Source organism: Schistocerca americana, chromosome 7 (assembly GCF_021461395.2).
Source record: "Schistocerca americana isolate TAMUIC-IGC-003095 chromosome 7, iqSchAmer2.1, whole genome shotgun sequence".
In the NCBI taxonomy this organism is placed as follows: domain Eukaryota; kingdom Metazoa; phylum Arthropoda; class Insecta; order Orthoptera; family Acrididae; genus Schistocerca; species Schistocerca americana.
The window spans coordinates 195,775,962-195,800,804 of NC_060125.1; positions in this window are offsets into that span (position 1 = coordinate 195,775,962).

The window sequence follows — 24,843 nt, forward strand, 5'->3', positions numbered from 1 at the left end:
ACTTCGCTGAAATCTTGCCGTCTCAGTGCCGACAAATTCGATATGACGAAACTTTGTGACACCATGAAGTGCTAGTGAACATTTTGTCTCTAGCGAAAGTTGTTCCCCGTGACGTGATCCGTCACCTTAGACGTTTGTCGCAAAAACAGTGAAACACCCTGTATACTGTATACACAGTCACGGTAGCAAAACACGACACCAAAAAACAGTTAATACAGAGTAATGAAATTTCGGGAATACCTTTACCTAGGTACCATATGTAAGTGATTAACATTGCAAGGTCACATGTTAACGTAAGCGAGAGATAAGCCATTGCAAATGTGGAATGCTGATACATTAATAACCGGCGTAAAAACCAGAATGTTGAATGCAAGCGTACAAACGTGCTTGCATTGTGTTGTACATGTGCGCCGGCCGCTGTGGGTGAGAGGTTCTAGGCGCTTCAGTCTGGAACCACGGTGCTCTTACGGTCGCAGTTTCGAAACCTGCCTAGGGCAGAGATATGCGTGATGTCCTTAGGTTAGTTAGGTTTAAGTAGTTCTAAGGCTAGGGGACTGATGACCTCCGATGTTAAGTCCCATACCGCTTAGAGCCATTTGAACCATTGAACAGGTGCTGGATGACAGTTCGTGGGATCGAGTTGTACTTTGTCGGTTAAAACAGGGACAGTTAATGCTGTTTTTGGATGACGCCGGAGTTGTCATCTTACATGCTCGATTGGAGACGGATCTAGTAACTTTCTGTAGAGTATGTTGGGCTACAACAGCAGTTTGTGGGTGAGCGTTACCCTGTAGAGTATGTTGGGCTACAGTTGGAAAACACCCCCTTGAACGCTGTTCATGAATGGCAGTACAACATGTCTAATCACCAGACTGACGAACAAATTCGCTGTCAGGGTACGTGGGATTACCACGACAGCACTCCTGCTGTCATATGAAATCGCACCCCGGACCACAAGTCCATGTGTAAGTCCAGTGTTTCTAGGCTGCAGACAGGTTGGCTGCAGGTCCTCAGCTGGGCTTCTGCTAACCAGCACATGGCGAGGCATAACCATCTTTCATCAGAAAACACAACAGACCTCCACCCTGCCCTCCAACTAGCTCTCCCTTGACACCACTGAAGTCCCAAATAGCGATGGTCTGCGGTCAGTAGTATGCACGTAACGGGGCGTCTGGCTCGGAGCTGTCCTTGAAGGAACCAATTTTTAACAGTTCGTTGTGTCGCTGTGATGCCAACAACCACTGCTCAAACAGCTGCTGCAGATGAAGTACGATGCGCCAGAGCCATATGGCGAACACGGTGGCTTTCCGTCTTCATAGTGCCATGTGGTCCTCCGGAGCCCGGTCTTCTTGCGACCGTACGTTCTCGTGACTACCGGTACCAGCAATCATGTACAGTGGCTAAACTCCTGCCAAGTCTTTCAGAAACACCGCAGAAGGAAAAAGCAGCTTCTCGTAGACCTATTTCACGACCTCGTTCGAACTAAGTGAGGTGTTGATAATGACGTCTTTGTCACTTTAAAGACATTCTTGACTAACATCAACTCACCATGTCCAATCTCAAAGATAACTAACGCTTAAGACCGTCACATCATGTATTTAAAGCAAATTTGATTTGCATTCTGATACTGGTGCTACTAGCGCTGCTTTTATGCGACTGAGGCGAAACTGTTATAGACATCATCTCTCAGATGTAGAAATACGCCTACTAATTTTCGTTTATGTCCCACAACTCCTTCTTGGTGCTGCGATTTTTTCCGTCAGTGTATTTCGTTTTTAGTAGTACTTAATCATTATTACTATTACTACAATAATAATAATAATAAGAAGAAGAAGAATAATAGTAGTTATTATTATTATTATCAATTAAAATATGTAACAATTTCAAAAACTATTAAAGAGTCAATCTAAAGGAAGGAATCAAATGAAAAAAATTACTGAAAGCAATCTGACAAAAGTAGCTTCAAAACAGAGGGTTTCGTTCTCAAGGTACTGTACTTGCTTTAAGCATCTCCATATTTCGTATTTCAGGATCTCAGTTGATCACCACATACGGCGGGGAATGAGCGGGGCCTCTTTGGAAAACACGACAGGGTTCAGGCGTTGCTTGAACGCTCTTAAAGGTTATGTTACATTATTGCCACTTTAATTACAGTTATTCTTTGTTCTGAATGTGACCATGCACCTCTACATCTATAACACTGTTGCTATCGTTACCATTTTCGCCACACTAATCACCTGAGGTACCACTGTTTTCTTACCCCGGGAATAATATTGTCCCGTAGAAGAAGGTATAATTAGATGAATGACGAACTCTTAACTTCACTTAACGAAGGTTTATTCAGCACTCGCACATACAAGAGCGCGCAGCGAGCTGCCTCCGACCAGAACACATATGGTATATATACAGGGTGATTCAAAAAGAATACCACAACTTTAAAAATGTGTATTTAATGAAAGAAACATAATATAACCTTTTGTTATACATCATTATAAAAAGTATTTAAAAAGGTTTTTTTTCACTCAAAAACAAGTTCAGAGATGTTCGATATGGCCCCCTCCAGACACACGAGCAATATCAACCCGATACTCCAACTCGTTCCACACTCTCTGTAGCATATCAGGCGTAACAGTTTGGATAGCTGCTGTTATTTCTCGTTTCAAATAATCAATGGTGGCTGGGAGAGGTGGCCGAAACACCATATCCTTAACATACCCCCATAAGAAAAAATCGCAGGGGGTAAGATCAGGGCTTCTTGGAGGCCAGTGATGAAGTGCTCTGTCACGGGCTGCCTGGCGGCCGATCCATCGCCTCGGGTAGTTCACGTTCAGGTTTCATAACTAACCTTTTTCGTAGGACTCTCCATACAGTTGATTGTGGAATTTGCAGCTCTCTGCTAGCTCTGCGAGTCGATTTTCCTGGGCTGCGAACAAATGCTTGCTGGATGCGTGCTACATTTGCATCACTCGTTCTCGGCCGTCCAGAACTTTTCCCTTTGCACAAACACCCATTCTCTGTAAACTGTTTATACCAACGTTTAATACAACACCTATCAGGAGGTTTAACACCATACTTCGTTCGAAATGCACGCTGAACAACTGTCGTCGATTCACTTCTGCCGTACTCAATAACACAAAAAGCTTTCTGTTGAGCGGTCGCCATCTTAGCATCAACTGACGCTGACGCCTAGTCAACAGCGCCTCAAGTGAACAAATGTACAACTAAATGAAACTTTATAGCTCCCTTAATTCGCCGACAGATAGTGCTTAGCTCTGCCTTTTGTCGTTGCAGAGTTTTAAATTCCTAAAGTTGTGGTATTCTTTTTGAATCACCCTGTACAATTACAGAGCATTCCAGTACAATGATTCTTGGTATTTGTGGATACTTCTAGACTGTCCTCGAAGCGAACATAGAAATTAAAATTTTACAGTTCAGGTGAGTTTTGGACTCACAACCCTCCATGCAACAGTTTACTATCATAACCGCTACACCACAGTGACAGTGCTGCTGAGCTTCTTCTGCCACATTGCTCCCTTCTTAAGAGAACAGCGTCTCGGTGTTACGACCTCCTAGCCCGGGAGCGAGTCATCGGTCCTGCATACTCCGACTCCCGATGACTGATGTTCGCCCTGGCGGTGATCTTCTTAGAACTCCCTTTGCCGCTACGCTCTTCGTCAACTTTCCGCTTGTTGCCTGTTACTGGAGCTTCGAACTTACCCTGGGTTGCAGGATCCTTATAGTGTTTCATTCGATGGACGTGGACCGTATCTCTGATCTTTCGTCGTCTTGTGTCGGGGTCTAAATCTTCATAAGTAACATCAGACAGCTGTCTTACTACCTTATAAGGTCCAAAGTAGCGCCTGAGGAGCTTCTCAGAGAGACCAACCTTCCGACAGGAGTGAAGATCCAGACGAGGTCACCAGGCTGGTAGACAACAGGGCGGTGGCTCGCGTCATACCTTCGGCGATCATTTTCTTTAGCCTGCAGCTCTGGTTAACACCTGGCCGATGTATTCGTCGTCCACGTCATCAAAATGTAACAGAAACACAGTGTCTATCGTCGTAGTCGCTTCACGCCCATGCACCAGGAAAAATGGCGTAAATCCTGTGGTGTCTTGTTTGGCGGTGTTGTAGTCGAACTTCACAAAAGGTAGCACCTCATCCCAGTTACTCTGCTCAACATTGACGAACATTGATAGCATGTCGGCCAAGGTCTTATTAAGGCGTTCAGTAAGCCCGTTAGTTTGCGGACGGAAGGCAGTCGTCATGTGATGAGTAATGTTGCACAGACGGTTTATCTCTGCCACAAAATTCAATTGAAAAACTTTCCGTCGATCCGTATTTAACGACCTTGGGGCACCGTGTTTTAATACAATGTCTTCCACGATGAATTTGGCTACCTCGAATGCTTAGGCTGTTTTCACGGCTTTTGTAACGGCATAGTGTGTCAGGTAATCAGTGCAAACAACAGTCCATCTATTGCTACTAGCGGAAGTTGGAAATCGTCCGAGGAGGTCAATTCCAACACGCTGGAAAGGCGTTGCGGCTGGTAGAATTGGTATGAGTCGGCCAGTTGGTTTCTGAAGAACTGCCTTTCTCCTCTGGCACTTTCGACAGTGCGACACATAGTGACGGACAATCCTAAATAAACCTGGCCACAAAAATCTCTTGCGGATCCTATCGTATGTCTTAACAAATCCTAAATCTCCGGCCTCAGGTGTGTCACAGAATTTCTGTAGAACATCTAAGACCATGTGTTTAGGAATCACTGGTAGCCATATCTTTCCAAACGGATCAAACTTTTTCTTGCAAAGTAATCCATTAACTACTTTAAATTGTCCTTTTATGTCATCTGACCGATTTAAGGCAAGAATAATTTGAGATATCTGGGCGTCTTTTGTCTGCTCAGCAGAGGTTTCTGGAGTACAGCGAGACAATCACTATCTTCATCAAAGTCTTGATGGTCTTTCACAGGATTTCTTGAGAGACAGTCGGCATCTTGGTGGTTTCTTCCACTTTTGTACACTATGGTAATGTCATACTCTTGAAGACGTAGTGTCCACCTGGTGAGTCGTCCTGTTGGATCCTTAAGACCTGTCAACCAACAAAGTGAATGATGGTCTGTAACAACTGTGAATGGCCTTCCATAGAGATACTGTAGAAATCTGCACATGGCCCAGATCACTGCAAGACATTCTCTTTTTGTAGTTGAATAGTTTCTCTCGGCTTTTCTAAGTGTCCTAGAAGCATAGGCTATAACCTTCTCTCTTCCATCCGAAATTTGCTCCAGAACAGCAGCGATCCCATACCCAATGGCATCGATGTGTGTAGTTCTGTAGTTGCTCTCTCACCATACAGACCAAGTACAGGATCAGTAGTCAGAGCTATTCGCAGCACATCGAAAGAATCTTGTTGAGCACCACCCTAGATAAATTTAGCATCGGCTTTTAACAACTCTTGGAGTGGCCCGTCTTTAATACAAGTCTTTGATAAAACGACGGTAATAAGAACATAATTCGAGAAAGCTTCTCACATCTCTAATATTTTTAGGAATAGGAAATTCCGTTATAGATTTCACCTTTTCTGGGTCTGGCCGCACACCTTCGTTCGACGCAAGGTGTCCAAGTATTTTGATTTCTTTTCCTCCAAAGAGACACTTTAGTGGATTAATTTTAAGTCCGCCTTGTTAGAGACACTTAAGAATGGCCCTCAGTCTTTTTATGTGTTTATCAAATGTCTCTGAGAACACTACAATGTCATCTAAATAACAAAGACACATCGTCCACTTCAGGTGACTTAGAAGATTATCCATCATCCGTTCAAAAATTGCTGGTGCATTACACAAACCAAACGGTAATACCTTAAACTCATACAGGCCCTCAGGGGTGATGAATGCAGTTTTCACAGGATCAGTCTCATCTACTTCGATTTGCCAGTATCCCGAATACATGTCCATGGTTGAGAAAAACTTAGACCCCTTCAGACAATCTAATGTATCGTCAAGTCGTGGAAGAGGGTAAACGTCCTTTGTAGCTATCTTATTAAGCTTCCTGTAATCAACACAAAAGCGCCAACTGCCATCCTTCTTCCTGACGAGGACCACTGGTGACGACCATGGGCTCTGCGAAGGCCGAATGACGTCATTCTTCATCATTTTCTCTACCTCGTCGCGAATTATTTGACGTTCCGTTGCTGACACACGGTATGCTCTCTGGCTTACTGGTTGACGGTCTCCAGTGCTAATCCGGTGCTTCACCATCGATTTGTCTAATTTGCTCTTCACCTGTGGACTGAAATATTCAGAGAACTCTTGAAGAATGGCAAGTAGCTTCTTCTGTTGTTCCTTAGTGAGATCTGGTGATAGTCTAGCTTAAAGATCTTGTCTCGTAGTGGTAGCGCTAATTTCGCCCACAGACTCGGCATTGGAGGTTTCTATGACGCTCAGCTGTTCTGCAATTAACGGCTCAGTGTTTGCTACGCACATGCGTCTTGGAAGGATCTGCGGTTCTCGGAGACAGTTAACTATCCACAATTCACCGAATCAGTTCTTAAACGAGGCGACAGGGGCTGGGATGACCAAGTTGTTCTTCAGTGGTATGCTTCTCTTACAGTCCACTACAAGATCCATGGGTTGATGTATGGCATGACACATGACAGTTACCTTTCTAGCGCTGACTGCAGGAATGATCACTTCATCCAGCACACATAGTCACCACACACTCGGATGCGCATCTTCCTGTCCGCAATATCTCATCTCGTCTAGCATAATCTTCGAGCGACCACAATCTATAATTGCCTGAGAAGCTTTCAAAAAGTCCCATCCGAGAATGACGTCATGACTACACTCTTCTAAGGGCTGTTCAAATGGTTCAAATCGCTCTGAGCACTATGGGACTTAACATCTGAGGTCATGAGTCCCCTAGAACCTAGAATTACTTAAACCTAACTAACCTAAAGACATCACTCACATCCATGCCCGAGGCAGGATTCGAACCTGCGACCGTAGCGGTCGCTCGGTTGCAGACTGAAGCGCCTAGAACCGCATGGCCACTCCGGCTGGCAATATCTTTAAGTCATTAACATTGCAATATCACAGGTTAATGTAAGCGCGAGATAAGCCATTGCAAATGTGAACTGTTGGTACATTAATAAAAGGTGTAACCGCCACAATGTTGTATGCAATCATGCAAACGTGTATGCATTGTGTTGCACAGGTGCCAGAGGTCAGTTTGTGGGAAGGAGTTCTACGCCTGTTGCACGTGGTCGGTCAGTACAGGGATGGTTAATGCTGGCTGTGGATGCGCTGGAGTTGTCCGATGGCGTCCCATTATATGCTCGGTAGGAGACAGATCTGGTGATTGAGCAGGCCAAGGCAATATGTCGACACTCCGTCGAGCGTGTTGGGTTACAACAGCGGTATGTGGACGATCGCTCTAAGGGCTGTGTATGGCCACTTGTACTCGCACGAATGACACATCTTCCTGTAGGTTTTACCTATTTCCCATTAGTCACCATCAGCAGAGATGTTTTGTCGTCGACGAATACCGTTTCCTGCAACTGGCGACGGTTCTTCTCCAAAATGATGAGTATGATGCTCCAGAGTCCACAAAAGCTTGGGTTGGCCGGCTAACCATGAGCCTATCGACGTAGTTTCCTATCATTTTTGTAGTGATCGACGTTGGAGGATTTTTCTCTTTGCCGGCCTCACTTCCAAGGAAGGTCGCATCCTTTAGTTTTCCAGGTTGTGGCGGCTAGGTGATCGGCTGGAGCTTCTAAACGGCGATGGAGACCTTGATCAGCTTGTTGGGGAGCGTCCTCTCCAGCGGCTAGCTTGCGGCGATGGTGACCTACGTCGTCCTGCACTCACATCTTCTTGTTCATCTTCGCCGTCCCCGAGTTAGCGTCGGCTAAGATCGGTCTGCTGTCTTCTGGCGCGGGCGTCATCAAATATCCGCCGCCTTTCTCGACAATAGCGCACCACATGTCCCGGCCGTCCGCAGTGGAAACATACTGGTTGGTTATCCTGAGTCCTCGAGACGTCAGTCTTCCTTGGTGCCCAAACAGGTTCCTCATGGGGCATTGTAGTAACGTAACTTCGCCTGGGTCTCGACTTTTTCACCGCTTTAAAGGGAAATGAAGGACGAGAGATTGGGTTCAATGTCTGTTCCTCTTCCTCCCTTATGACCTCTTGAAGCGTCTCGGTTTTTCGCTCGCCGTGCAATCCAAGTTGCTTCTGAACTTTCTCTCTCACTATCTGACGAAGAACACTTGTGAAATCAGTTTCTTCCTCCATCACAAACATCGATACGACGTTTTGAAGCCGTTCAAACTTTTTGTGCAACTGTTTTTTGATGCATTGTCTCGATATAGGCTACTGGCACCATTTTATGAAGTCGTCTGCTGTCGAAACCTCCTTCAGGAGTAGGGCTCGATACATGTCCTCAGCAACACCCTTCATGAGATGTGTAACCTTATCTTCCTCCTTCATTCTAGGATCCACTCTTTTACACAGCTCCAAGACTTCTTGAATGCAGGATGCTGTAGTTTCTCCTGGACGCTGTGTCTTGTTCTTTATCTTCACCCTTGCACTTCTGTCGTTGTGTGACGCCGAAATACTTGCGCGGTTCCACCTGGAATCCTTCCCAGCTTGTAAACTTCTCCTTGTTGTTCTCATGCCATTGCTTTGTAGTGCCCTCCAAGTAGAAAAATACGTTAGCCAAACAACCGGTGTCATCCCATTTCTTAAATTTGGCTCTATGCTCATATAACTTCAGCCACTTGTTTGGATCTTGGGTATTGTCACCAGAGAACCCGGAAGGATGTCTCATGCGGTGACACTCAGTTGCTGTCATCATAACGCCCTCTTCTTCTTCTGTCTCCGATAGATTGCGATCTGTTGAATATGGCTCGAACTCTGGTTTCTCGCGACGTAAACGGCGGCTCTGTCGTGGCCTGATGGGAGCCAGTGTGTCGTCGATAATGTGCTCTATCACAAGATCCAATACCCGGCGCCTCCACCAGAATAATGTCACGTAGAAGAAGGTTTAATTAGATGAATGACGAACACTAGCTTCACTTAACGAAGGTTTATTCAGCACCTGCACATTCAAGAGCACGGAACGAACTGCCTCCGGCCGGAACACATACAGTATATATACAATTACAGAACATTCCAGTACAATGATTCTTGATATTTGTGGATACTTCTAGAATGCCCTCGAACCGAATATAGAAATTAAAACATCACAGATGACGGGAATTTTGAACCCACGACCCTCCATGCAACTGTCTACTATTATAACCGCTACACCACAGTAACGGTGCAACTTAGCTCCTTCTGCGACAATATGATTGTTAAATTTTCCGCTTAACAAGTTCGCTATCGACGGTGGTTATTATTTAAAGCTCTTTTCTATATTAAAAGCTCGTCGAACTTTGGTAATGCCTGCGCGAGATGTTTAATTCGTTAGCAGACGTTACCGTCACTGTGTCACCTGCAGCTGAGGAAGCGTCCACACTCTGCAGCAGGTACCAACACAGGCTTTTTTTCTGATAGCCGTTTTGGAGCGCCGATCGATTCCCATCCCAGGCCACTTAAAGAGGAAAAAGTCAATACACCGCTCGACCTTGGCATCAGCTGTCAGCCTACTGTCATTTTCTCGCGCCGCTACGGGTCTCCAACCTTTGAAAATATCCAACCCGTGAATGCTACGGTAACAATATTTTTTCCAGTACGAAAACACAGACAATATCGTTTATATTTACAAAGATCTCATAATGCTCTTTAATACAAACCTTCATACGATTAATTTAAAGGAAGGCACCACTATCTGCGCCAGTTTGTGTAACTTAACGAGACTGACCCGTACATGAGAAATGCTGAAGTCCAATTTTAGCACTTCAGAGAGTTCTGGTCACCGTACATACTTTACAGATAAGTACACCAAAGAGCCAAAGAAACTGGTACACCTGCCTAATAACAGGCAGGGCCCTCGCGAGCACACAGAAGTGCAGCAACAGGACGTGGCATTGACTCGACTCATGTCTGAAGTAGTGCTGGAGGGAACTGACACCATAAATCCTGCATGGCTGTCCATAAATTCGTAAGAGTACGACGGGTTGGAGATCTCCTCTGAACAGAACGTTGGAAGCTATCCCAGATATGCTCAATAATGTTCATGTCTGAGGTGTTTGGTGGCCAACGGAAGTGTTTAAACTCAGAAGAGTGTTCCTAGGGCCACTGTGTAGCAGTTTTGGACGTGTGGAGTGTCACATTGTCCTGCTGGAATTGCCCAAGTCCGTCGGAATGCACAAGGACATGAACGGATGGAGGTGATCAGACAGGATGCTTACGTATGTGTCACATGTCAGAGTCGTATCCAAACGTATGTGGGGTCCCATATCACTCCAACTGCACACGCTCCACACCATTACAGAGCACCCTCCAACTTGAACAGTCCTCTGCTGACATGCAGCGTGCATGGATTCATGAGGTTGTCTCTATACCCGTACACGTCCATCCGCTTGATCCAATTTGAAAGGAGACTCTTCGGACCAGGCAACGTGTTTCCAGTCATCAACAGTCCAATGTCGGTGTTGACGGGCCCAAGTGAGGCTAAAGCTTGGTGTTGTGCACTCATCAAGGGTACACGAGTGGACCTTTTACTCCGAAAGCTCATATCTAAGATGTTGAATGTTTCTCTCAGTGACACTTGTTGATGGCCCAGCGCTGAAATCTGCAATAATTTGCGGAAGGATTCCACTTCTGTCACGTTGAACGATTCTCTTCAGTCGTCGTTGGTCCCGTTCTTGCAGGATCGTTTTACAACCGCAGAGATGTCGTGGATTTGATGTTTTACCGGATTTCTGATATTCACGGTAGACTCTTGAAATGGTCGTATGAAAAAATCCCCACTTTATCACTACCTTGGAGATGCTGTGTCCCATCGCTCGTGCGCCGACCACAACACCACGTTCAAACACACTTAAATCTTGATAACCTGTCATTGTAGCAGCAGTAACTGATTTAACAACTGCGCCAGACACTTATTGTCTTATATAGGTGTTGCCGACCGCAGCGCCGTATTCTGCCTGTTTACATATTCTGCATTTGAATACGAGTGTCTATACCAGTTTCTTTGGCGCTTCACTATATATATCAACATACACAGACTAAACTATTCTATGCGCCATTGATTCCTTTTAAATGAATTTTGTGGCTAATAACGTCATTTTATATTTGGATGTTAGCATTTTACCAGTAAAGTTAAAATATAGAGAAATGAAACGCAAGCGAGCACTTCAATCGGGAAAGTCAACTGGGTATGTTTCGTTGCAGTTCAGTTGACTAACAAGACACACCATTGATCTGAGACACTCAGTACCGCACGAAACTATGCTTAACCTTTAATTACACGGGTGGGGTCTCAGCAGACCCCACGCTACATTTTTGGTTTAAAATTTCCATTGTTGGCGCACTACAGACTCGTCATTTTAGGTATTCTCAGTGCAATAGGTGGACGTGCGCCGCACTCTCGCAACAGTAAGTGTCTGTTTTTCATTGTTGGGGTACCTGTAGACGCCAAGCGTGCTTTTACGTAGTATTTATTTACAATATGCTAATACAGTAATTTCCTCTTATTTCAGTATATTTACAACAATGACTCACTTTCTTCGTGATGAGGATATTGCACGATTGTTGGAAGAAGGCACTGACTCAGAAGGTGAAGACACAGAACTAAATGACCCAGACGAAGATGTTGATGACATCAGTGATCATGATCCGATACACAGTGAACACCTTTCTGGTTCAGAGATTGAGCTAAGTGAAGGCTCTTCTTGTAGTGAAGAAGACGAAGAAAGCTCAGGGAACTATTTGTACGGTAAGAACAGATTCAAATGGAGTAAATATGCCCCACATTCATCTTGTGTACGACAGCACAATATTGTACGAGAACGCGAGGGACAGAAAGGGCCTGCTGCTTCTAAACCTGAAATGTCGCCTGTAGAGAGCTGGGAACTATTATTTACCGATGATGTGATTGAGACTATCATGCACTGTACCAACAAAAAACTTGAGCACAAATATCACCTCCTTTATTACGGCCGTATTATGCCAACAACATTGATTGCTGTGAGTCACGAGCTTACCTTGGATATTCAAGTCAAGTCATGAAAATGTTAGATCGCTATAGGCAACTGATTTTACTGGAAGAGACATTTTTCGAGGTGTAATGGGGATAAACAGATTTTTATTCATTCATTTCAATGTAACCTTTGATGAAATCAGCACACGAGAAGAAAGAAAATCTGCAGATAAACTGGCTTTGATACGAGGAATTTTTAAAAAGTTTATTAGCAATTGTAGCGCTAACTATTCTTGTTCAGAATATTTCTGTGTTGATGAAATGTTGGTAAAATTTCGAGGAAGGTGCTCATTCAGAATGTTTATTGAAAGTAAACCTGGAAAATATGGCCTGAAAAAGCAGTGTATTTGCGATGCGAAAACTCATTACTAATGTAATGCGTTTATATACTCTGGAAAACTGCTTACCCAAAGAAATATCCCTTTCGCAGTGCCAACACAGGATGTGCTAAAATTTGCAGAGCCATTTTATGGAACTAATAGCAATATCACTGGAGACAGTTGGTTTACGTCTGTTAAGTTAGTATAAGAATTATGGAAACGAGAACTAACATACGTGGGTACTGTACGAAAAAACAAACGAGAAATTCCTCGTCAGTTTCTGCCTGATAAAAGAAGACCCACTGAATCACCATTATTTGGATTTGTTCGGGACAAGATCTTGGTATCATTAGTTTCAAAGAAGTATAAAGGTGTAGTTTTACTACCTTCCATGCATCACGAAGTGTCTGTAACTCTTCAGTCCGAAACCGCGTGACCGCTACGGTCGCAGGTTCGAATCCTGCCTCGGGCATGGATTTGTGTGATGTCCTTAGGTTAGTTAGGTTTAAGTAGTTCTAAGTTCTAGGGGACTGATGACCTCAGATGTTAAGTCCCATAGTGCTCAGAGCCATTTGAACCATTTGTCTGTAAATCAACAATCGAAGAAACCTGCAATTATTGACTTTTACAATGCGACTAAGGGAGGAGTTGATTGATCCCTTGGATTTGAAATGCTCAAATTACTCTTGCTCACGTAGAACAAGAAGATGGCCGAACGCAATCTTTGCTGCAATGCTGAATATTTCTCTAGCTAACGGATATGTTCTTTGGGTCGGTTCTAATCCAAATAAAAAAGTCAGCTGAAGAGAATACATAAAGTCCACTGCAGTGAGTCTTGTAAAGCCATATGTTTGCAGGAGATTAGAAAATAACCCAAAACAGGTGAAAGATGTACGGGAAATTATGTGCAAATTGGTTGGCAGAGAACAAATGTTTTCAACGCCTGATGCAGATGAGCCTGGTGCTGGTGCTTCTAAAAAGCGAAGGTGTTATATTTGCCAAAGGTCGAAAGATAAAAAGAGCTCTCTAACATGTAACACTTGCGAACAATGTATTTGTAAGCCTAATTCAAAGGCAATCAATTTTTGTTTGTACCGTGAAGCCAAAGGAAACAAATAATTTTGTAGGCAAACAACGTGGTGTCATTTTTTTGTCTTGTTAGTTTTTTCTGTTTTATCATTTTCATTTGCTTTTATGCTCCAATTCTTTACAAAATAAAAAAAGTTTAGCTAGAAGTTCGTATTTATTGATTTTTATGTCATTTTAACTGAACTATACAAACAGAAAACAAAAATGACAAGTTTTTGTAAATGGCTTAAAATTTCTGATAATACAGAGCACAATAAACGACTGAAATAATAAATACGTTGTCTTTTGTTATGTAAATATAAAAATATCCAAGATATTTCCAGCAATTACTTGTAAGCACACCTGAACACTGTTGGGGTACTTCTAGACCCCCCACACGTGACTGTACGTTACCCGTGTACTTGAAGGTTAATCATAGAAATAACAGTGGCCTATGTCATGTGCAATGAAAACGCTGCATTATATCACAAGTGTCATTTTAATATAGAGAAACAAAGTAACAAGATATCAATACCATGGGAGGGAAATTACACGTAACCCAATGACGTCAGTGTATCATTACATTTTCAATTAACAGTGCCAAAAACACTCGACATGAAGTAATTATAACAGCGCAAAACACACGTATCCTACACACCTGACTGCTCATATTGGTCATCATATTGCAGATGTGAGATTTTGGTGAAGTGGTTAAAACAAAGTAGAAGGGAACATTGCGCACATCTCGTACTTTGGTGCAGAACATTGATTGTAAAACGATCATGTATCTTCACTTGTGGTTTGGTGCATTATAGTCTCACAAAATTAGCACTCCTGATATAGAGTTTATATTTCCGAAAGAAGTAAACATCAAGGGTTTTACAATTTTTTGTTGCTTTCTGTGGCAATAACTTCAGCATATCATCTTTATTTGGAAAACTTTCATCTAGAGAGCCACGATCTGTATGATTTGAGCAAAAATCACACAACAATATGCCCCTTTCACTTGTTACATGTTCCCCAAGGGCTGAAGTTAGAAAACGTTTCATGTGTTCTTTAGTAATTTTTCCACTTTTGCTTGCCTCCACATGAATGTTTCGTGGGCAGGTTGTTTCCAGTTTCTTTGAAATATTTGGGCCGAAAGTGCCTTGTAGCTCTTGAAAACAGATGTACAACTTCTTTGCTGGTCTACCTGTCATTGATAAAGCCGCATCAACTATGTAGTTGCGGGTACAGCTCTGTACGGACTGCAACACACCAGCTGTAGTTTTCTCTCCTCTGTGAGAGAATGTTCATCATCAAGATATTTCATATTGCAATTGAATCTGATCACTGTTCCAAACATTTCCTTTCTCCACAGCCTGCTGTATCATTAGCATGTTCACTTCCTCCACAAACTGTTGTGCCTTCTGACCTATACTATTTTCGTCTTCTACGTCCTTACGTGTGACAAATGTAATAATATGGATGGATGAAATGCTATATCCAGCCTTAAGATTGTCGATAAGAAAAATCGAAGTTTTGAAACTGTCCAAGCCAACATTTTTAGACGCTTCTAGTACCCACATCTGCAGATGCCAATAGTGAACTGTAATCTACCAAATTGTGATATCACACGCTCTTCTGTAATTTGTAGTAGCGGAAGTCTGTTTCCTTTGAAATGAGCCTCTGCTCGCCTTTTGCTAGAACGTAATTTAGATAATTTGCAATTTAATTTACTTTTAATGCACTTACAGCGCCTCTTTAGTTTGATATAGGATTTTAAGCCACAACTGTAATAGTCTTCGTGAGTATTGTCTAGTATGCTGTCAACAATACCTTCTGATACGCAGGCCCTCGACTGAGGTAGTTCGTACTCACTTTGACAGGGCTGTTCTTGTTGCTCTGGAGATGAACGTCGCGTATTGCTTGAACACCAACCGTCAAGTTCATCCTGTCCTTGAAAGTGAGTATGTCTATCCATCGTAACGTCATGTATTTCTGTGTCATCCCCATTATATTTCTGAATTAGTATATTATACAGGGTGATTCAAAAATAATACCACAACTTTAAAAATGTGTATTTAATGAAAGAAACATAATATAACCTTCTGTTATACATCATTACAAAGAGTATTTAAAAAGGTTTTTTTTCACTCAAAAACAAGTTCAGAGATGTTCAATATGGCCCCCTCCAGACACACGAGCAATATCAACCCGATACTCCAACTCGTTCCACACTCTCTGTAGCATATCAGGCGTAACAGTTTGGATAGCTGCTGTTATTTCTCGTTTCAAATCATCAATGGTGGCTGGGAGAGGTGGCCGAAACACCATATCCTTAACATACGCCCATAAGAAAAAATCGCAGGGGGTAAGATCAGGGCTTCTTGGAGGCCAGTGATGAAGTGCTCTGTCACGGGCTGCCTGGCGGCCGATCCATCGCCTCGGGTAGTTGACGTTCAGGTAGTTACGGACAGATAAGTGCCAATGTGGTGGCGCTCCATCCTGCTGATATATGAATTGTTGTGCTTCTTGTTCGAGCTGAGGGAACAGCCAATTCTCTAACATCTCCAGATACTGTAGTCCAGTTACAGTAGCACCTTCGAAGAAAAAGGGACCAAAAACTTTATTGGCTGAAATGGCGAACAAATGTACAACTAAATGAAACTTTATAGCTCCCTTAATTCGCCGACAGATAGTGCTTAGCTCTGCCTTTTGTCGTTGCAGAGTTTTAAATTCCTAAAGTTGTGGTATTCTTTTTGAATCACCCTGTATATCCCCGAACTTTCTGTTCTCGAGCCCTACTTCATTTCCATATTCAGCACGTCGCAACTTTGTCTCTAAGATCTGCACCACGTTTATAGCATTAATTCTCTTAATGATATCGCCGTACACAGTTTACACAGTATTCCGCATGCGAAAAGTCGAAGAGTCACATTCGTACTGCAGCTATACCACGCACGCAACTCGAGCATTAGTGCACCTAAAACAACATTCCACCGTCTGATAGTGCTAGCAGACAACTGCGGAGTTTTACATAGAAATGACACAGACCACTGTCGTGTTATGATCGTTAGTCTAAGCATAGTTTCATGCGGTTCCAGTGAATTAACTTACGCTTTTCAAATCTAAAGAATTTATAACTGTAATTAAAAAAAAACACATTTGCACAACAGCCATTTGCCTTTTATTTATTAAAACCACCAGTTTTAATCAAATAATAGACTATTCTCAGTCGTAAAGAACGACATTAATTTGTCAGAGACTGATGTGTTATTTGATCGGAATTGATAGTTCTAATGAAGAATGCCTCTTTAATATATTGATAATTGGGACACTGAGCGCTATACAAGACTTCTTTCTTACTCTCAGAAAGTACTCACATTTTCGACTTCTTCAACAACTCGACTCGTTGTGATTAGGACACATTGTTCTTTCCCATCTTGTTAGCTGTCGTGTAACTTCTGGTCCTGAACTGAATATTTAATTCGGAAGGAGCCAGGATTGGCGAACCGAGGTTGGCATGCGTCAGGTTACTACATGCTCGGAGTTCCCATATATGGTAATCCAAACAGTAAAATAAGTTGTTAATTTGTAGACCATGAAACATCAGTGCATTTCTAAATGGCAACTTTCACATTTTCTTCTGTCACGAAGTACGGGTTATTCGTAAGTACCTCCGAGGCTTTCAGAAGACAGTTGCGAGAAAACAGTGAAGCATACAGAAAATAGACGAGCTACAAAGGACAACTTTCAGTTAGTCGTATCAGCCGTGACATAACTGCAGACCGCACCACTAGGGGGCAGGCGAGTCAGAACACAGATACGAGTAAATAATACACTCCTAGAGTTATAAAACTCCCGTAGGCTACCGTAGACTACCATACGTAAGGTAGACTACGGTAGTTTTCCTAGTAGCCTTCGTCATTTAAAATCGCAGCTGCCTTACCCATACGTTAGGTGTATCGCATAGCTATCGGACACTACCTTATAACGATCAGTGTGTTACTAGATTACCCTAAAAACCTAAGCTGTGAACCATCTAGCAATTGATTGAGGATATTAAAGAGCTGCGCACCCTAGGGAACATTTTTGTTCTACTTAGTTATGCTCCTATATGTTACGTAAAAATAAACAGCATTTGTAGAAAAATTGAAATTGTCGATGTTTAACTCAGTTTTTATTGGGAAACTATAGATATGTAACATTGAACAGGTGAAGTTGTAGTAAAAATAAAGAAAAACAATACAGATTTATCATATACGCTAGAAAACACTCGTCAAAAAGTAACATAAAAAACTTCAAACAAAAATTTATCAAACATCGCTTCAATACTTCGTCGAAGTTATGTAAAATATGTCTCCATTATTTATAAACAGCTTTCGCATTTATCATGATGAAGAACGTTCTACTGCGTATGGAATAACAACGGTAATTATGTATTATTTTTATGTTTGTGGATGTTAACTACACTTGCTTCAAAAGTAATAACTTTTGTTACATAGAAGTGCAGAAGATACGCAATCAACTAAGTTCTGTTACTTATGAGCTTACTGTAAGGATATATACGCAGTGGACTGACGTTGATTGATGTGCGGTTCTTATTACGTCAAAACAAACAACTAAACACACACAAAATAAAAAAAAAAACAAAGAGAAGTCGTCGGCTCCCGGTTCCTCTCTTACACATTCATTTAAATTCCTTACCCCACCAATCCTACCAACACTACGGGTTATCCTACCATTTACTACATCATTTATGCAGTGTACCAAAACTACCGAAGCGTAGTTTTTGGCCGCGCGGTCTGGGGCGACTTGTCACTGTTCACGCGGCTCTCCCGCCACCCCTCCTCCTCAGCCCCCCCCCACTCCCACCTCCGCGCAGGCGGAGGTTAGAGTCCCCTCTCGGGCATGAGTATGTGTGTTGTTCTTAGCGTTAGTGTTTAAGTTACATTAAGTAGTGCGTAAGTCTAGGGTCCGATGACCTCAGCAGTTTGGTCCCATAGAAGCTTACCACAAATTTCCAATTCCGTAGTCTTGGTAGGGCGCAACTCTACCTGCTCCCTACTACCGTGTCGAATTAGATGGTGCTTGCAGACGGACACATTTCCAAAGCGGACTGCTTTCGTTGAACCTCCCTAGGGAGCACAGGAGCGACTTCCATGAACTGATGTTTGTCACTTCACAAATGGCGCCGTATTGAACCCCTGCAGTGTGAATTAAAACCTGCGAGAGACGCTCTATCCAGCGATATGCGTCTATTTTGTGCATGTCTTATAGTTCCCTCGCAACCACCTTATAAAATCTCGGAAGCACTTAAGAATATCCTTGTACTTGTTGGGATTAAACAACGACTATATTACTGCACGGTAATGAGCAGTGACAGCAGCTTGAAGGCCGCTTCTGATACACTGCAAGTCTTTACTCACACTAACGCTGGAGTGTTTGTTGGAATGTACCAAGACTCGCAGCTCGTAAAGTCAACACCAAGTAGCGTGGCACGCTGGACTTGTAATCAGGTGGACGGTGGTTCAAATCCCCAACCCCTCGTCCATATTTCCCTGCACTGCTAAAATGATTTCTTTGAAAATGACACAATCGATTTCCTTCCCCATCTTCTCTCAAGCTGTGCTTGTCTTTTATTATTATTTGATTTTAGGTAGTATTCACTAATGCACCAGCTACATTTTGTTTATGAACCTATATGTGATGGATCTTTCACGTGTGCATATTACATACATATACATACTAGAGTCGTTCAATAAGTAATGCAACACTCTTTTGTCTCGTCCAGTTTCGGTTGAAAAAATGCGGAATTTGTTGTGAGTCATCATGGGATATTCCTGCTCCAGCCCCTATCGTTTCATTAAGTTCAGATGGATAGCGGCATTATAGGTAGTCTTCAAAATGGTGTCTGTAACTGAGGTGTATTCCAAACACAGAGCTGTAATTGAGTTTCTTTCGGCAAAAAACCAGAGCATCTCAGACATTCTTAGGCGCTTGCAAAATGTCTACGGAGATCTGGTAGGGAACAAAAGCACAGTGAGTATTCAAAGGTGTGTCCGCGCTGCGTTCATTGCCGCCTAACAGAAGACCATTAGGAGCAGCGGACGACCATTTGCATGGTGAGTTCATCCCTTCGAACCGGAAACAAAACGGCAAGCCGTAGAGTGGTGACAAACCACCTCTCCTCCTACGGAAAAGTTAAAAGCAGCAAATTCAGCCGATAAAGCCATGCCGACGGTCTTGTGGGACTCTGAAGGGTTACTTTATTTATTTATTTATTTATTTATTTACACTTCTAGTTCCGTAGGACCAAATTGAGGAGCAAATCTCCAAGGTCATGGAACGTGTCAGTACGTGAAATTACAGCATAAAAGCAATAACAGATAAAATGAAATGTTTATGAACCCAAAAAAGTCAAGCCATAATTTTCATTAAACGCAATCAACAATATAACATACAATTAGCTTCATTTTTCAAGGAACTTCTCAACAGAATAAAAGGATTGACCCATGAGGAAACTCTTCAATTTCAATTTCAAAGCGCGTGGATTACTACTAAGATTTTTGAATTCTTGTAGTAGCTTACTGAAAAAGGATGCAGCAGTGTACTCCACGCGTTTCTGCACAAGAGTTAAGGAAGTGCGATACAAATGCAGATTGGATTTCTGCCGAGTATTAACTGAATGAGAGCTGCTAATTCTTGGGAATAAGCTGTGAGAGGGTACTGTCAAAATACCCACACTAGTTACCAGGGTTCGCGACCTTACACCACTGATTGCCCGAATGGCCCGTTTCTGAGCCAAAAATATCCTTTGAGAACGGGAAGAGTTGGCTCAAAATGCAATACCATACGACATAAGCGAATAAAAATAAGCAAAGTAGACTAATTTCCGTGAAGAACGATCACTTACTTCAGATACCGTTCGAACAATAAAAAAGGCAGCATTAAGTCTTAGAACAAGATCCTGAACGTGGGATTTCCATGACAGTTTACTATCTAACTGAACACCTAGAAATTTGAACTGTTCAGTTCCACTAATCATATGCCCGTTCTGTGAAATTAAAATGGTGGGTTTTGTTGAATTGGGTATTAGAAACTGTAAAAACTAAGTCTTTCTGTGATTTAGCATTAGTTTATTTTCTACAAGCCATGAACTTATGTCATGAACTGTCCTATTTGGAACAGAGCCAATGTTGCACACAACATCCATTACTACCAAGCTAGTGTCATCAGCAAACAGAAATATTTTAGAGTTACCTGTAATACTAGAGGGCATATCATTTATACAGGGTGTTACAAAAAGGTACGGCCAAACTTTCAGGAAACATTCCTCACACACAAAGAAAGAAAATATGTTATGTGGACATGTGTCCGGAAACGCTTACTTTCCATGTTAGAGCTCATTTTATTACTTCTCTTCAAATCACATTAATCATGGAATGGAAACACACATCAACAGAACGTACCAGCGTGACTTCAAACACTTTGTTACAGGAAATGTTCAAAATACCCTCCGTTAGCGAGGATACATGCATCCACCCTCCGCCGCATGGAATCCCTGATGCGCTGATGCAGCCCTGGAGAATGGTATTGTATCACAGCCGTCCACAATACGAGCACGATGAGTCTCTACATTTGGTACCGGGGTTACGTAGACAAGAGCTTTCAAATGCCCCCATAAATGAAAGTCAGGAGGGTTGAGGTCAGGAAAGCGTGGAGGCCATCGAATTGGTCCGCCTCTACCAATCCATCGGTCACCGAATCTGTTGTTGAGAAGCGTACGAACACTTCGACTGAAATGTACAGGAGCTCCATCATGCATGAAGCACATGTTGTGTCGTACTTGTAAAGGCACATGTTCTAGCAGCACAGGTAGAGTATCCCGTATGAAATCATGAGAACGTGCTCCATTGAGCGTAAGTGGAAGAACAGGGGGCCCAATCAAGACATCACCAACAATGCCTGCCCAAACGTTCACAGAAAATCTGTGTTGATGACGTGATTGCACAATTGCGTGCGGATTCTCGCCAGCCCACACATGTTGATTGTGAAAATTTACAATTTGATCACGTTGGAATGAAGCCTCATCCGTAAAGAGAACATTTGCACTGAAATGAGGATTGACATATTGTTGGATGAACCATTCGCAGAAGTGTACCCGTGGAGGCCAATCAGCTGCTGATAGTGCCTGCACACGCTGTACATGGTACGGAAACAACTGGTTCTCCCGTAGCACTCTCCGTACAGTGACGTGGTCAACGTTACCTTGTACAGCAGCAACTTCTCTGACGCTGACATTAAGGTTATCGTCAACTGCAAGAAGAATTGCCTCGTCCATTGCAGGTTTCCTCGTCGTTCTAGGTCTTCCCCAGTCGCGAGTCATAGGCTAGAATGTTCCGTGCTCCCTAAGACGCCGATCAATTGCTTCGAACGTCTTCCTGTCGGGACACCTTCGTTCTGGAAATCTGTCTCGATACAAACGTACCGCGCCACCGCTATTGCCCCGTGCTAATCCATACATCAAATGGGCATCTGCCAACTCCGCATTTGTAAACATTGCACTGACTGCAAAACCACGTTCGAGATGAACACTAACCTGTTGATGCTACGTACTGATGTGATTGATGCTAGTACTGTAGAGCAGTGAGTCACATGTCAACACAAGCACCGAAGTCAACATTACCTTCCTTCAATTGGGCCAACTGGCGGTGAATCGAGGAAGTATAGTACATACTGACGAAACTAAAATGAGTTCTAACATGGAAATTAAGCGTTTCCGGACACGTGTCCACATAACATCTTTTCTTTATTTATGTGTAAGGAATGTTTCCTGAAAGTCTGACCGTACCTTTTTGTAACACCCTGTATAAATAAGAAACAGGAGTGGCCCCAACACTGATCCCTGGAGCACAGACCCCACGTCACAGCCATTCTCAACACCGCGAAGAATGACCTTTTTCTGCCTGTTGTTAAACTAAGAGGTGAACCATTTGTGAGCTACTCACCGTATTCTGTAATGGTCCAACTTCTGGAGAAATATTTTGTGATCAACACAGTCAAACGCCTTAGTTAAATTAAAAAATATGCCTAGTGTTCGAAATCCTTTGTTTAATCGATCCAGCACCTCACAGAGAAAATATAATATAGCATTTTCATTGTTAAACGACTTCTAAAGCCGAACTGTTCATTTGATAGCAAATTATGTGATGTAAAATGATCAATTATCCTTACATACACAGCGTTTTCAATAACTTTAGCAAACACTGATGGCATAGAAATAGGTCTAAAATTATCTACATTATCCCTTTCTCCCTTTTTATAAAGCAGCTTTACTACTGAGTACTTTAAACGTTCAGGAAATGGACGATTCCTAAATGAAAAATTACAAATATGGCTAAGTACAGGGCTACCATGTGCAGCACAGTCCTTTAATATTCTGCTAGGCACTCCATCATATCCATTGAGATTTCTTAGTCGTCAGTGATTTAATTATTGACTCAGTCTCTCCCTTGTCTGTATCAGAGAGGACTATTTCAGACATCAATCTTGGATAAGCGTTTTCCAAGACAGTTATATGATTCCCTGCAGAAACTAAGTCTTTATTTAACTCACCAGCAACGCCCAGAATATGATTGTAAAATACTGTACATTTATCTGATTTATCAGTAACAGAAATATTTTTGCTACGAACTGACCTTTTATCGTCGACTTTGTGCTACTGACCAGATACTTCCTTCACAACTGACCATATGGTTTTAATTTTGTCCTGCGAATTAGCTATTCTATTTGTGTACCACAAACCCTTTGCCTTCCTAATAACATTTTTAAGCACTTTACAATACTGTTTGTAATGGAGTACTGCAGCTTGATTGTGATTGCTTCTAACATTTTGATATAATTCTCGCTTTGTTCTACATGATATCTTTATCCCACTAATTAGCCGCCCAGACTGCCTTTCACTGTTAGTACCCCGTTTAGGACGTTCTAATGGAAAGCAACTCTCATAGAGCATGAGAAATGTGTTAAGGAAAGCATTATATTTGTCATCTGTGTTATCGGCACTTAAACATTCTGCCACTCTTGTTCCTCTACTGCCATTGGATTAGCTTTCCTACATAGTTTGTATTTATATGTGACATTTGCTTGAGCACAAAAGCCTTTTAGTTAAAATGTGTGCATCACAAAATGTTCAAATGTGTGTGAAACCTTATGGGACTTAACTGCTAGGGTCATCAGTCCCTAAGCTTACACACTACTTAACCTAAATTATCCTAAGGACAAACACACACACCCATGCCCGAGGGAGGACTCGAACCTCCGCCGGGACCAGCCTCGCAGTCCACGGCTGCAGCGCTTTAGACCGCTCGGCTAGTCCTGCGCGGCGTGTGTGCATCACAGTCTTAAAGGCTAATCACCCTTTTACTAACAGAATACCCATCTAGTAATGAAGAATGAATAAAAATATTCTCTATGGCTGTGCTACTGTTCCCCTGCACCCTAGTTGGAAAAAACACAGTCTGCATCAGATCATATTAGTTTACCTACTTACCTACATTCTTTTTCTTGCACAATCATACTGAAGTCACCACATATAACTAATTTCTGGTAATTCCCACAAAGTGATTCAAGAACCCTCTCTAGCTTGAGCAGAAATGCTCTGAAGCCAGAGTTAGGGGGCCTATAAACAACAACAATTAAAAGTTTAGTTTCACTAAATTCAACTGCCCCACAACAATATTCAAATATCTTTTCAGTGCACTGCCGTGATACGTCTGTGGAATCAAACGAAAGACTGTTGTTTACGTACATGGCCACTCTCCCACTCCACAAGGAACAACTTGAAAAACAGCAAGCTAATCTATATTCTGGTAAAGGAATCCTATGAATTGTCAAATTATTTAAGTGTGCTTGAATCTAAAAAAGATGCAGCTCTAACACCAATTACTACAGCAATTTCTCCATGAGTGATCCCACCCCAGCCACTACACTGTCACCTATAAGCTTTGCCAGCCTCCCCTTCCCATACCTATTGAGGTGCAGTGAAGCCTGATCTACTGATAGACTTAACTGGCACCACTGAAATGTGACCTATGCCCTCTGCCATCAGTGCCTTCTCCAGCCCCATGTTAGTATGCCCAACAGCCGCATTAAGATGAGGCCGATCACGACGCTGAAACTATTGCACGAAATGCACGCTAGTGCCACCATTTGGAGTAGCTATATTTACCAGGTCACCAGCTTCATCATATTCCGCGTCCTGATCAAGACTGTTTCTTGCTCCACTCACAATCACTGCCTGATCCTCTTTCGTGAAATTCCTAC